Here is a 14,957-nt window from a genome sequence, read left to right as displayed (position 1 = left end):
CCTGGCCTGTAACTAATGGTCAAGAAAGGGTAGCGAGATCACTATTGTTAACCATTCTCCTTTCCCCTGGAGGTGATTTCATTGAACACATATTAAGTAAATTCCCTCTGTGGGTCAGGCCCTAGGTTGAGGTACCTTGTGAGGATGCAGCAGTGAGTAAGGAGTGTAGTTCCTACTCTCCAGAGACTTCTGGTCTGGGAGGGAAGATATAGGCCAGGATCCTGGTGGGGATGAAGGGCCAAAACAGTGGTAGAAGGGGCCAGGGAGCCAGAGGACTGATGGAGGAGGTCTAGGGAGGCTTCCTGGAGGAGGTGCTATTTGAGCTGGGCTTTGTATCTTGGGGTAAGATTGCCCGCAGGTGAGCTGGGGAGAGGACAGGGCTCAGGAGGGTAGGAGATGAGCTGGGAAGGGTCTACTATGGAGGATGGGAGAGAGGCCTTGAACGCCGGGCCCTCTGTAGTGTGGCCTGGGCTAGCCCGGACCACTGCTCTGCCCCCCCGTGATGGCTGCCCTCAGGAGTGGGGTGCCTTGGGATCCCTGTTGGGGTTTCCTCATTAACAGACTAGATTGCAACCTAGCCCCAAGTTTTTCTCCCCTGGTTGACCTTGAGGACAGGAATGTGGTCTGAGGGAGCCAGGGGATGGAGACCCTTCTGGAAGGAAACTGCAGCCCTCCCATTCCTTCCTCTTTACAGCAGAGACCCAAGAGTCAACACTGGTTGTGGAGTGTCAGGGCCTCAGAAGGGCTGTGGAGACACTGAGGCCCAGAGAGGGCAGGCCTTGTCACGGGGCTGCACAGCCGGTCTGCCGGAGAGCTGGCAGTCCCCGCAGCCACACACCCCGTGGCCGCCTTCAGTGTGGGTGAGCATCTGTGGAGTACCTACTGTGTGCCAGCTCCCAGCCCGATATGATGAAACAGACAGGCTCACAGACAGACAAGGCTCAGACAGAGCACAGACCTGGCAGGGCTTCCAGGAAGGCTCCCTGGAAGAGGCGGGCGGACGCGTGGAGCTGTGCGAACCCGAAGGCAGGAGAGCCAGGCTGGGTGCACCAAGTGTGTGTGCCCCACGGGGAGTCAGCTGGAGTGACAGCTGAGTAATGAGGGGAATCGGGGCCCGGCCCAGGGCTGGCGTGGGGCCGGAGGACAAGGTGATGGCAGATTAGTCCCTGGCCGCCCGGCCCCGGCTGTTTTCTGGAGGTGATCCCTGGGTGTGAGTGGGTTGTTGGGAGCAGTGGGGTCAGGATGGCAGTTAATCCCAAGGGTATTTTGGAGGGCGTGGCCGTGAGGCCCAGAGGGAGAGCGTGGCTCCCGGAGGCAGGCAGCTGTCAGGGCCGGAAACGCCTCTGGGGACGGGGGCTGGCCGTATGGAACAGTTTTCTCAGCTGGACCCTTCCAGGCCAACTCAGCTCTGATTCCTTGTTCACTGCTCTACAGGGAAATGGGGGCGGGGAAGGGCCTCCTCCCCTCCCCCCCCGCCCCCCCCAGCCCCCCGCCCCCAGGCACGAGGCTCCCTTTCTCTGGGAGAACAGGACAAGAAGTTGCTTCGGGGACTAGGAAGGATGTAGGGTCAGTTCCTCCAGCCCCACCCCTGAGGAGGACAGTCAGGTGGATGGATGGAGGCGAGGGTGGGGGGGTCTGAGGCATCTGTCGTTGCAGGAGGCGGGGAGGGACAGGGTCAGGGCCAGGTGACCCTGTCGTCCCAGGGGTGATGGAGCCAGGTTCTCCAGAGCTGGGCCAGGCGTCCAGGAGCCTGGATGGAAAGGCAGTGAGGAGGGGTCCTCCCGGAGACCTTTGTTCTCGATGTTGGGGGCTGGGTGTGGAGAGAGGAGGGGCCAGGGGGACAGGAAAAGTATTTGAGGAGCAGAGACAATAGCCCATTCTCTGCCGTCCAGCCTGGCCCGAGAGATAGGCCCGTGGGCTGGAGGCCAGTGCTGCCTTGGCCTGACCATCTCCAGCATCCCCCCACCCCCGGCCTAGCCCGGCCCTTGGGGCTTCGTGTGGCCCTGTCTGGATGGGGCTGGGGGCTCCTTCCTCACCCTAGAGGCTCATTCCTGGGTGCGTGGGTCCATCTATTTTCTTCTAGCAAAAGCTGGCCGCCTTTGGTTGATGAAGGGCGTTCACATCCGTGGTCTACAGAGGAGAGACAGGCAACTCGTTCGTGGCACCTGCCCATTCCCCTGGAGCTGGGAATCGAACCCGGCGGTCCTGGCTCTGAGTCTTGGGTTCACCCAATGATTCTCCTCCCTGCCGCTGCTTCTTAGCTCCTGGTTTCTTCCTGCCTCTCCGGGATGGATGGCCAGAGGGCGATCATCAGAAGCCAGGGGAATATTAATTAAGCACCTCCTAAATGTCAGACTCGAGTTGGAGCTCCGGGCCTGGTGCTTGTGTTTGCTGTGGTCCGCGCAGCACCATTCCGCAGGCGAGGGAACAGGCCGAGGAGGTAAAGTTACTTCCTCAACCTCTCACAGCTTGGAAGTGTTCCCATTGGATTCGAGCCCATGCCTGCAGTGTCCCCAGTGCCCTGCTGCCTCGAGGGCAAAGGCTCTGAGCCCCCCAAGAGACCCTGTTCCGTCCATCTCAGTATGTGGGAAGGAACCTCACGTGCCACACGCACATCCTCGTGGGGCCGGACATGCTCAGAAGCATCCCTGACTGATGGGTCGTACCCACTACTTTTCTGGTCCCTGGGAGCTCACCCCCAAGAGGACAGCTCTGCCGGTCAAGAACTTCTCTCTGAAACGGAACAGAAATCAACTCTCTGTAACCCCCGCTCACCGTTCCTCCTTCCACCTCCTGGTGCTATACCCAGATGCCCCCAGAGGTTCCCCCTTTCCAAGGCCTGGTTCCAATTAGTCCCAAGCTGCGGATCTTGGGCCAGTTCCTTGGCTTCCCCAGGCCTCAGTTTTCTCCTCTGTGAAATGGGAATAATAATGCCCGTGATCAAAGAAGATGCCTAGGGAAGGAGCTTTGCAAACACAAGACAGGGTGGGGGGGGGTGTCATGACGATCACAGATGTTTAGGCTTCTTGTACTTTCCTGAGTCATTCCACGGACTCAATGGTCACATCACAGCAAGTACTCATTAAGCACCTGCTTGTTGGCCCTGGCAATGGGGCGCCACTCTTGCCTTTGAACCCAGGAATCCCTCCTCCAGCTCGCAGAGGAGAGACACAGTGGCTGGTACACTTTTATGTGCAGAATGACCTTTATTCATTCATAAAGATTCCAACAACATCCTCAGGGGTAAGGAGAGGATCTCACGGGTGAGGCCACTGGCCCAGAGAGGTGGAGTGACCTACCTGAGGTCCCACAGCACCTCCCTGCAGGGTGATCGATCAACTGATTCTTTTTAAGCTTTTTTTTTTTTTAATGTTTATTTATTTTTGAGCCAGAGGGAGACAGAGCGCGAGTGGGGGAGGGGCAGGGAGCGAGGGAGACACAGAATCCGAAGCAGGCTCCAGGCTCCGAGCGGTCAGCACAGAGCCCGGCGCGGGGCTCGAACTCCCTCAAACCGTGAGATCGTGACCTGAGCCGAAGTCCGACGCTTCACCGACTGAGCCACCCAGGCGCCCCGATCGATTCTTACCACCAAGGCCGTTCCCCTGTCAGGCCTGCAGGGGTTAACTGGGCTGGCTGGTGCCCAGACCAGGAGCGGGGCGGGTGGCATGGAGAGCGAGGGATGGGGTATGGGGTTTGGGTATGTAGGTCTCTGACTCCACCTCGGTGGGCAGCTTGAGCCCCTGCCAACCTCTTGTTGACTCAGCCCGCCTCTCCTCTGCCAAGGCCTCTGGCCAGAGCTCCCTCGGGGAGGGTCAGGCTGCATTCTTCTCTGGCTAGAGCCTGGGGGTTGGGGGGGGGGGAGGCTGGTACCTCCTGGTGGAGTCTGTGTGCTGCTCTGCGGGTGCCGGAATAGATGCTGGGGGGGGAGGTAGGGAGATGGGGGAGGTGGTCAAGGTGGGGGACCCCAGGAGCCACTGCGGGGTGAATGGACTAGCCTGGGGACCAGGCTACTTGGGCGCGTGGCTCGGTTTTGCCGTGAATGAGCTAGGTGATCTCAGCAAGCCACCACCGCCGTCCTGGGCCCACCCCCTGACTCAATTTCCCCATCCATCAAATGGATACAGGGATAATAAACCCTGCCTGCCCTACCTCATAGCTGTTGGGAGGCTCAAAGGGGAAAACGAGTTGGGCCAGAGTGAACGCCCTTTGTAGTCCAAGGGCCCACGCACATCGGCCGGCCAGCCTGCCATTCTCTAGGTGGAGGAAGCCAAGGGGAAGGGATTCAGGGACAGCTATCAGCCTTGGCCTGAGTCTGCCTGACATTCCTGTCTCCTCCCCATACTTGACATAATGACAATAACAATACCACTCGGAAGGCCAAGTGCACAGCCCTCGAGAGTCTGCAAAGTCCTCCCCTACCCATTATCTCAGGTCATTCCCGTCCCAGGGCCTTTGCACCGCTATTCCTTCGGCCCAGAACCCTCTTCCCCAAGATGAGTGAAAATTTGCCTTCTTCTCAGCCCCCAGTCACCTCTTCCAAAGCCTACAAGACCGCTCCTCTAAATTCACTTCTGCCCCCGCCCCTGATCCCACCAGCACCCTCCTTTCTGTGCCTCTGCGTCGTGTCTTGAGTGACTGCCGTGACCTTGTTCATACAGGGGCCCCCCTCCCCCTCCTCCCCCCCCCCCGCCCCAGGACATTAAGCTCCATGAGGACAGGTCCCATGACTGTCTTGTTCGCTGCCGTGCGCGTGCGATGGCCCACAGCCTTTTGTGATATCTGTCATTGTCCCATCTTACGGGGGAGGAGCCTGATCTCAGAGAGGCTGAATAACTTGCCCAAGGCCACACAGCCTGGAGGGAGCTGGGGACTTCTTTCACAACTGCCTCACAACTGGCCCACCTGTCGCCCCCACAAGGTCGAGCCTGTGCCTCCTTCCTGACGCACAGTAGGTGCGGCACACACACGCGTTCGTTTTTGGTGGAATGTGGGGAGACAAGATACGCTGTCTGGAAGAACATGCCCCTGGGCTTAACACACAAATCTGGTGGCTGCCCTAGGGGGCCTCTGGGCCGCCACCTCGGGCCCAGGGTGGGGGCATCCCAGGGGCCTCCTTACTCTGCCCGGCAGGCTGGCTGGCCTAGAAGTCCTCCCGGAATTGCCTAGGCAGCTGCGGGGTGGCCGGATGCCCCACCCCCAGCGCCTCTGGGCCCTGAGCCCAGGCCGCAGGCGGATCTGTGGCTGGCACGGCTCCTTCGGTTTGGGGTGGGAACACCGCAGGGATTTTAAAAATAAAGGGCCTTGAGACAGTGGCCTGGCCCAGCCAGCGATGGGGTGGGGTGGGGGCCAGACAGGGACAATGGGATGCTGAGGCTTGGGGGCTGTCCACCCACAGGGCGCAGCCGGGCCGGGGGAGCCCCTTTGTCCCCTTCCCCCAGTAGCGCTGTCCCCCAAGAGCACCCCCTCCCTGCCTGTCCGAAACATAGGTGTCACATACTTTCTGTGCACCTACTATGTGCTAGGCTTCAGTGAGGGCCGGGGTGGGAAGGTCCAGCCTCTCTCTAACTGTGCTATTTTCCCCAGGGGCAGGGGGTCCCTCTCCTCCCTATCCAACCGCAGCCCAGGGCATGTTACTTCTCGAGTGCCTACTATGTGCTCTGACCCTTCAGCCTCACTGTGCTCCTCTCTGCTCTCACACTCCCTCAGGCCTCTCCCCATCTCAGGCCATTTCTGTCTCGCTCTCTCTCCTCTGGCCCAGCTAACAGGAAGCAGCCGGAGAGGTCAAGGGCCGCCGGGCCTTCAGAGCCCGGCCACGGTACACACAGGGGCCTGTCTGCGAGGGTGGGGGGGGGGGACTTCCTGTTTATGAGAATCACAAGGACCCCTGGGGCGGTGCCTGGGACAGGACTCCCGGGCAGCAGCCCCTCTAGCCCAGACCTCAGTCCCTCCCCCGAGAGGCCCCACGCTGCTAGCTCAGACCCAGGCCACTGCCCTCCCCCTGCACTGGGGAAGGCGAGAAGGGAGGAGGAGTGAGGAGTCTTTGGAATGGCCAGGAATGTGGGAGTCCAACGTCCCGAACGAACGTCCGCAGGAAGCATCCGTGGCTCCAGGGCACAGCCCCCTCCAAGTCTGGACGACACGCCCCATTCTCTTCCCCCAACCGTAGGGCCCTCCCTTTGCTTGGATAGGGGAGGGCTGTGGGACCCGGGAGGGAGGAGGCCAGACCCCATCCTGCCTCACAGAAGCCCTCCGTGTTCCAAGTCCCAGGTCCGAGCAGAGCACAGGTGTCGCCGGGGGTCAGGTGGAGGGGAGGAGCTGGCCAAAGTTGCCCCTCAGGAAGCAAACAGCCCTGCCCTCCTCCCCCACCAGTCAGCCTCTCCCAATCTGTCCTTTGGTTGCCCAACAGGTATTGACCCAGGGCCTGGAGGTCACGGCCAGGGGAAGAGGCAGGGCAGGGAGACTGGCCCCGTCCCTCTTGCCCTCCCTCCCTAACCCAGAAGGAGGTGAGCGACACCTGTCCTCTGTCTCTGCCAGACGCCCCCTTCCCGGCCAGCTTAGAGTACCTGGAGATACGGATCCTTCAGTCACAAGGTCATGACTATTTGAGGCAGTCATCCTCTAGACAGTGGTGGGGGCACGGAGAAGCCAGCTAACCCAGAGCCGGCAGTCAGGAAGGGCTTCCTGGAGGAGGCCGCCCCTCAACATGGAAGTCTACCATCAGGCAGGAAACGGTGTGCCTGACCCAGGAACCAGCCTGGTCAAAGGCACTGCCCTTCTAGAGAGGTGCTAGCGACATGATGGGGCTGGAGAAAGGAGCAGGTGAGGGAGTGAGGGGAGATCGTGTGGGGTGGGGGGTGCCCCAAAGCCTGGACTTTCCTTGGCTCTGGAGCACCCGCTTTTGCCCTCGTCCAGGAGGCGGAGGGGAGTCCGGTAAAGGAACCAGCAGGATTCGGCGTGGGTACGTGGCCATGGTGAAGAGAAGGTCCTGGAGACTGGGCCTGAGACCTTGGCCTCTAGCTCTGTGCAGCCGCCCAGAGAGGCCGCAGGCTCCCGAGAGGCTTGCCCCGGGGCATCTAGGCACCTTCTCAGAGGACCTGGGGCTATTGGCACGGGCCACACTGTGGCTGCGAATAGAGCCCTGGCTCTTCCAAGTTCCAGCTCTATGACCTTGGGACCCAGGTCTCTGGCCTCAGTGTCCGCCTCTGTAAAATGGGGCTAAAGAGAGAACCGGCCTCAGAAGGCTGTTGGTGGGTAGAATTAATTTAGCAAAGCACCTGGCACGAGGGAGGGCTTAGACCAGTTTACGAATAGTGGCATTACTAATTGGGAACAAGAGAAAGTTGGTTTTCCCCCAAGGACAGGGTGACAGGTGGGAGGAAGGTGTGTTAACCAGAAGCATCTTCAAAAAGTGACTTGACTTCCCAACTGTTTTGGGATTGCAGACTTGGCTGATTCAAGGAACCCCTGGGGCCCTTATTAAAGATATCAGCTTCCCACCCCCGGACTCTGACCTGGCAGGTCTGGGGGGAGGGTGGGGACAAGTCTCAGGATTTATAAGGAGGCCCCAGGCCTGAGCTTCTCCCAGACAGGTGTGGGGAGCATTCCTCTCTGATGACAAGGATTCACTCCACATGCTTCATTCTTGGGAAGGGAGTCCTTCAAAAGACCCTTTAAAGGGGCGCCTGGGTGGCTCGGTCGGTCAAGCGTCCGACTTCGGCTCAGGTCATGATCTCGCGGTCCGTGAGTTCGAGCCCCGCGTCAGGCTCTGGGCTGACAGCTCGGAGCCCGGAGCCTGTTTCGGATTCTGTGTCTTCCTCTCTCTCTGCCCCTCCCCTGTTCATGCTCTGTCTCTCTCTGTCTCAAAAATAAATAAACGTTTAAAAAAAAAAAAAGACCCTTTAAAAAACAGCTACAGTTTGGAGAGTATCGCATCACCGGCTCTAAACCCTTTCTATGTTATTCATAGGAGTCTCACAACAATCCTGTGAGATGTAGGTACTTAGAATCGCTCCCATCTTATTGACCTGCCTCGAGCCCCTGGAACACTTGACAAGCGGCTTCTAGACTCTTGGGGTAGGAGCTGGGAACCCCTCCTTTGTCCTTTTAAGAGTAGGACCTTTGAATCCAGAAATGGCTGGTCTTACTTTAAACCCCTCTGGGGGCGCCTGGGTGGCGCAGTCGGTTAAGCGTCCGACTTCAGCCAGGTCACGATCTCGAGGTCCTTGAGTTCGAGCCCCGCGTCGGGCTCTGGGCTGACGGCTCAGAGCCTGGAGCCTGTTTCCGATTCTGTGTCTCCCTCTCTCTCTGCTCCTCCCCCATTCATGCTATGTCTCTCTCTGTCCCAAAAATAAATAAACGTTGAAAAAAAAAAAAACCCCTCTGGCAGGTGGAGAGCTGGAATGCAGCTTCCCGTGTCCTCCTTACCTCCTGTGGGTGCTCCGTGGTTCCTTCTCCCTGAGGTGGGTTCCCCACCTCTCAAATGGGGGTGCTGCACCTCCCTGGGTGTCATCAGTGAGTCGCCAGCTCCGGGATGGGAAACGGGTTTGCAAGCGTTCTGGTGGTAGGTTCGTTGGAACCTGGGAGTGGCCGAGTGGGGGTGAGGAGTGGGGACAGTCTAGGAACTGCTCAAAGTCACCTGCATCCAGGGCTAGGCCCTTTCCACCTAGCGTCGCCCGGGCTACAGAGGCTCAGGAGGTCACTCGCACAGTGATGACGGGGCTGGGGGTGGCAGGGGTAGGATTAGGGGAGGTGGATGGGGCACCTGGTTTCTCCCTTCCTGCCCGACACCCCAACAGGCCCTGGCTGGTGACTGTTAGTGATTCACCAGCTTTAAGCTCTAGTTTCGTCTGTGATCAGGAAACGGGCCACTAGAGAGCCTGGGGCATTTTCTGGAGAGCCCAGTGCCCTCCCAGAAACCAGGGGAGGGGGGTTGGAGGAGGGAGAGTGGGAGGGAGAAGGCGAAAGTTCTGGCTCCAGAGATTTGCATAACTTATTCTTGTCTTTGAGGAGGGTGAAAAATTCCCAGGACCTGGAAACCATTCAGTGGCTCACTCCTCCCTTCTGGTTTATTGAAGCCCTTACCCCGCACCGGTTACCGCGGGCCTAGGGAAGCAAAGAAGGTTTTTGGGTGCTCCCTGGTGGGGTGACCACCGCGTCATCGGGTCCCTCCCGCTCAGTGCCGTGAGGGGTGTGCGCACAAAGTCCAGAAGCCACGGAGGGGACAGCGATTAACCTGGGGTGGGGGGCCACGGGGTGAATAAGGGGAGGCTTCAACAGTGTGTTCAACAGCTCTGAGGCCCCCACCAGGAGAGGGAGTGCAGACCTCTGCCATTTCTGATCTCTTCTTCCGTCTGGGCCTCAGTTTTCCCACCTGTGATGTGGACACAGTAATGGTGCTTTTTCTCCCGGGGTTGTTATGAGAATTCCAAGGGTCCACACGTAGAAAGCACTTAGATGGGCACCTGGTGGGTGGTCAGTCCGAAGATGTTTTAGCTGTCGTCGCTGCAGACTGGTGGGTGTTGCAGAGAACGTGGGTCAGAGCATGCCTGTTATACAGGGAGGGGGCCTCCCAGGGCACTGCTTATGCCAAGGCGCAGAGGCATGTAGCACAAGGGCATGTTAGACATCGCCGGGGTGGGGTGCGAGGTGGGGAGAGGCATGTGAAGTACCTTTTTCCCTTTGGGCATCATCCTTAGGGCAGCGGGGAGCTATGGAAGGCTTTTGAGCAGCGGAGTGACAAGATAGATCAAAGCACCGAGAGCGTTGATAGACTGGAGGACCCGCTTGGGGCAGGAAGAGCAGCGAGGAGGTGGCACAAGGGTCTGGTAAGAGATGGGGAGGCCTGAGCTAGGGCAGTAGGTGGGAGGGGGGGGGATGGAGAAGGCAGGAGATGAAGATGGGGGACCCATAGCTGAGCTGGCTGTGATGATACATGGGTGAGTAGGCACAGTGGCTGAGGGGAATGGAGGGGAGCCCAGCTGTGCTGGGAGTCAGGATACACGAATATACTTAGGAGAGGATGTTTGGGGAGGGCTTTGAAGGGTGTATAGGAGTTCTACAGGGGACCCAGAGGGAAGGGCACCCTAGACAGAGCACCAGCGAAAGCAAAAGTGTAGAGGTATGAAAGAGCCCATGTTTGGAAAGCAGTGGGTAGGTTGGAGTTGGGATCTGGGGAGCAAATAGTGGGGTCAGGAGTTGGGGGGGGCTCGGGTACCGTCCTGTAGGCTACTGGGGGTGGGATCCACAGGCCGAGCAGCAGGGGGAGATTTTAAACATCCGTGTTGGGGCGCCTGGGTGGCTCAGTCAGTTGGGCATCCGACTTCGGCTCAGGTCATGATCTCACAGTTCATGAGTTTGAGCCCCGCGTCGGGCTCTGTGCTGACAGCTCGGAGCCTGGAGCCTGCTTCCAATTCTGCGTCTCCCTCTCTCTCTGCCCCTACCCTGCTCATGCTCTGTCTCTCTCTGTCTGAAAAATAAATAAACATTAAACAAAAATTAAAAAAAAAAAATCCGTGTTAATTTCCTGGGGCTGTTATAACAAATGGCCACAAAGGAGGGTGGCTTGAAACAGAATTGAACCCTCCCACAGTTCTGGAGGCCAGAAGTCTAAAATCAAAATGCCGGCCGGGCTGTGCTCCCTCCGAAGGCGCCAGGGGAGAATCCTTCCTTGCTTCTTCCAGCTCTGGCGGCCTCCTTGGCTAGTGGCCGCACCCCTCCAATCTCTGTTCCCACACGGTCGGTGTCTGCTCTCGCAAGGACGCTTGTCATTGGTTTTGGACAATCCAAGATAATCTCATCTCTAGATCCTTATCTTGATGACATCTGCCAAGATTCTTCCTCTAAATGAGGTCACAGTCACAGGTTCCAGGCGGGACCCAGTGGGGCCACCACTCGACCCGCGGGCAAAACCCTAAACAAGATCCAGATGGATCCTGTTTCCCCTTCTCCCTCCTTCCGGGGAGGCCAAGCCCTCCCGCCCTGCCTCCTTGAGCAGAGCCACCCTCCGTCGCTCCCCCCTTCCACCCCCAGGGCCCAGAAGTGCGCGATCGCGTGAGTCCACGCGGATTTCCCCCCCTCCCCACCCCCCCTGCTCTCCGTCCCTGCAGGAGCCAACGCCCTGGAGGCTGGGACGCGCGGGGGGAGGGCGCCACCTTGCGCCCCTTTCGGAGCAGTGCGGACGGAGGCTCCGGCCGGGTCCCCGCCCCGCCGTCGCCTAGTGGCGGCCACTTACAGAGCTCCTGCTGTCCGCGGCCGCTCCGCCCCCGTCCGTCGGTTCTGCCCGCATCAGTAGGAAGTGGGGGTTGTTACCGCCACTTTTCAGGCTAGCGGACCCCGGCCCAGAGGTCACACAACCTTCCACCCCCGTCTGACTCCAAAGCCGCAGCCGCTATCCACAAGCGGAAACTAAACCTGAGCTCGGGACGGGGGCGGACGGGGCCGAGCTGGGCTGCCGCCTTCTCCTTGGGTCTCTGTTTCTCCATCGGCAAAGGGGGTCCGGGTGCACGTGTGAGCACCCCCCCCCCCGCCCGGGGCTCAGGCGGCCCCCTGCAGTTCTCTGATCCCGACCGAATCCCCCCCAAAAACTCAGAGCTCAGCCTTTCCCTGAGGTACCCTGTTGGGCTTTTCAACATTTTTTTTTTTTTAAGGTGTCCATTGGTTTTTTTTTTTTTTTTTTCTGTAAATACTTCCAAGTGTGTGCGGACTAGCTTCCTAGTTTTGAAAATATACTTGAGCAAACTTCACGCAGACCTCCAGCTCCCCCCCCCCCCCCCCGCCCCCACGGAAAGGCAGTCAGCCAACGGCAGGCAGCTTCTTCCACTCTCTTCGGGGGATTACAGAAGTGCACGTAGACACGCCCACGCGCGTATATTCGCCGCCGCCCCTCCTGCTCTAAACGCACGGTGGCCACGCAATATACCTTGTGCATTTACTTTTGTCCCTTAATTACGTGTCTGCATTTGATCCATACTACTACATAAAATCTGCTGTTTGGGGTACAGTTTCCTTTTTTTTTTGTTTTGTTTTTTTTTTGTTGTTTTTTTTTTGCTTTTAAGTTTATTTATTTTGAGAGAGAGAGAGAGCTGGCGAGCAAGGGAGCGGCAGAGAGAGAGGAAGAGAGAATCCCAAGCGGGCTCTGCGCTGTCGCACGGAGCCCAAGGTGGGGCTCGATCCCACAAACCGTGAGATCAGGACCTGAGCTGAAGTCCGACGCTTAGCCGACTGAGCCACCCAGGCGCCCCACAAGTAGAAACTTTTTACTGTATATGTGTATTGCAAATATCCTCTCCCACTTTGTGGGTTGTCTTTTAACTCTTCTAGAGTATATATATATATTTTAAAAAAAATTTTTTTTAACGTTTATTTATTTTTGAGACAGAGAGAGACAGAGCGTGAACAGGGGAGGGGCAGAGAGAGGGAGACACAGAATCTGAAACAGGCTCCAGGCTCTGAGCTGTCAGCACAGAGCCCGACGCGGGGCTCGAACCCACGGACCGTGAGATCATGACCTGAGCCGAAGTCAGATGCTTAACCGACCGAGCCACCCAGGCGCCCCACAAGTAGAAACTTTTTACTGTATATGTGTATTGCAAATATCCTCTCCCACTTTGTGGGTTGTCTTTTAACTCTTCTAAAGTATATATATATATATTTAAAAAAATTTTTTTTTAACGTTTATTTATTTTTGAGACAGAGAGAGACAGAGCGTGAACAGGGTAGGGGCAGAGAGAGGGAGACACAGAATCTGAAACAGGCTCCAGGCTCTGAGCTGTCAGCACAGAGCCTGATGCGGGGCTCAAACTCACGGACCGTGAGATCATGACCTGAGCCGAAGTCGGACGCTTAACCAACTGAGCCACCCAGGCGCCCCATAAAGTATATTTTTTTATTGAACATATTTCTTCACTTTAATATAGTCTATATATCTATATTTAAATTTTTTGTTTTTTTAATGTTTTTTTTATTTATTTTTGAGCGAGAGAGACAGAATATGAGTGGGGGAGGGGCAGAGAGGAGACACAGAATCCATGAAGCAAGCTCCGGGCTCCGAGCTGTCAGCACAAAGCCTGACGTGGAGCTCGAACCCATGAACCACGAGATCGTGACCTGAGCCAAAGTCGGATGCTAAACTGACTGAGCCACCCAGGTGCCCCTATATATATGTATATATTTTAATGGCTAGTGCTTTTGTTTTCGGTTTAAGAAACCTTTGCCTGTTCTAAGATCGTGAAGATGTTCTCTTGTATTTTCTTCTAAGGCTTTATTGTTTGAATCTTTCTCACTTAGGTGTAGAGTTTATTTCTGTTTATGGTGTGAGGTAGGGGTTGTGGTAGGCTTAAAAGTGGGCTCCCAAAGACGTGCACATCCTAACCCCTGCAACCTATTACCTTATATGACAAAGTGTTTGCAGATACGATGAAGTTAAGGATTTTGAGATAGGGAGATTATCCTGGATTATGTAGTTGGGCCCTAAATACAACCACATGTATCCTTCTAAGAGGAGGGCAGAGGGAGATTTCACACACACACACACACACACACACACACACACACACACAGAGTCACGTTTTCCCCAATTCTGCGCAGTTGACCCAGCACTGTTTACTGAAAAGATCATCCTTCTGCACTGCAGTGACATTTTGTCATAGATCAAGTGTGTGTTGTTTCTGGACTCTGTTCTGTTCCATTAGTCTGTTTGTTTGTTCTTGTACCAACACCACACGGCCTGAGTTTCTATACTTAAAATAGTTCTTGTTATCTGGTATAGTCAGTTCTCCAGTTTTGTCCTTTCTTTTTTTTTTTTTTTTTCTTTTTTAGAGAGAGAGCAACAGGGGAGAAGGGCAGAGGGAGAAAGAGAGAGAGAGAAAGAGAGAGAGAGGGAGAGAGAGAATCTCAAGCAGGCTCCTTGCTCAGCATGGAGCCCACTGTGGGGCTCGATCCCATGACCGCAAGATCATGACCTGAGGTGGAAGTTGGCTGCTTAACTGAGTGAGCCATCCAGGTGTCCGTTGTTCTTTATTTTTGTATTTTAGGGAAAACACTTTTGCTTTGCATCTCCATATAAGTTTTGGAATCAGCTTGTTAATTTCAGGGGAAAAAAACTGCTGGGGATTTTGATTGGGATTCCGTTGAAACTGTAATTTGAAAGGAATCAATATGTTTACAATATTGAGTCTTCTCGTCCATAAAAATGATATATCCCTCGATTTATTCAGGTCTTTTTTTTTTTAACTTTAATGTTTATTTATTTTTGAGAGAGAGAGAGAGAGAGGGAGGGAGAGAGAGAGAGAGAGAGTGATCAGGGGAGGGTCAGAGAGAGAGGGAGACACAGAATCTGAAACAGGCTCCAGGCTCTGAGCTGTCAGCACGGAGCCCGAAGCGGGGCTCAAACCCACGAACCGCGAGATCATGACCTGAGCCGAAGTCAGACGCTTAACCGACTGAGCCACCCGGGCGCCCCTATTTAGGTCTTATTTAATTCCGGTTTGTTTAGATCTTATTGTAACGACACAAAATTGTTCTTTAAAAATGAGAAATTGAGATATAATTCACATACCGTGAAACTCACCATTTTAAAGTGTACAATTTAGTGGCTTTTTAGTACATTCACGAAGTTATAAAGTCCTCACCACCAATTCTTGAATATTACTAACATTCCCCGGAGAAACTCCATACCCAGTAACGGTCATTCCTTATTGTCCCCATCCCCCGCATTTGACAACCACTGGAACCTTCTGCCTCTATGGCTTTGCTTCTTCTGGCCGTTTTGTATACACGGAATCAAACAACGAATGACCTTTTGCATCTGGTTTCTTTCACTTAGCATCACGTCTTCAAGGTTCATTCACGTTGTAGCCTGCGTCAGGACTTCATTCCTTTTGGTGGCTGAATAATATTTAATTGTACGAATATACACATTTTGTTCATTCGCGAATCAGTTGATGGACATTTAGGTTGTT

The sequence above is a fragment of the Lynx canadensis genome, chromosome B4, assembly GCF_007474595.2.
Source record: "Lynx canadensis isolate LIC74 chromosome B4, mLynCan4.pri.v2, whole genome shotgun sequence".
In the NCBI taxonomy this organism is placed as follows: Eukaryota; Metazoa; Chordata; class Mammalia; order Carnivora; family Felidae; genus Lynx; species Lynx canadensis.
This window is presented reverse-complemented; position numbering follows the sequence as displayed.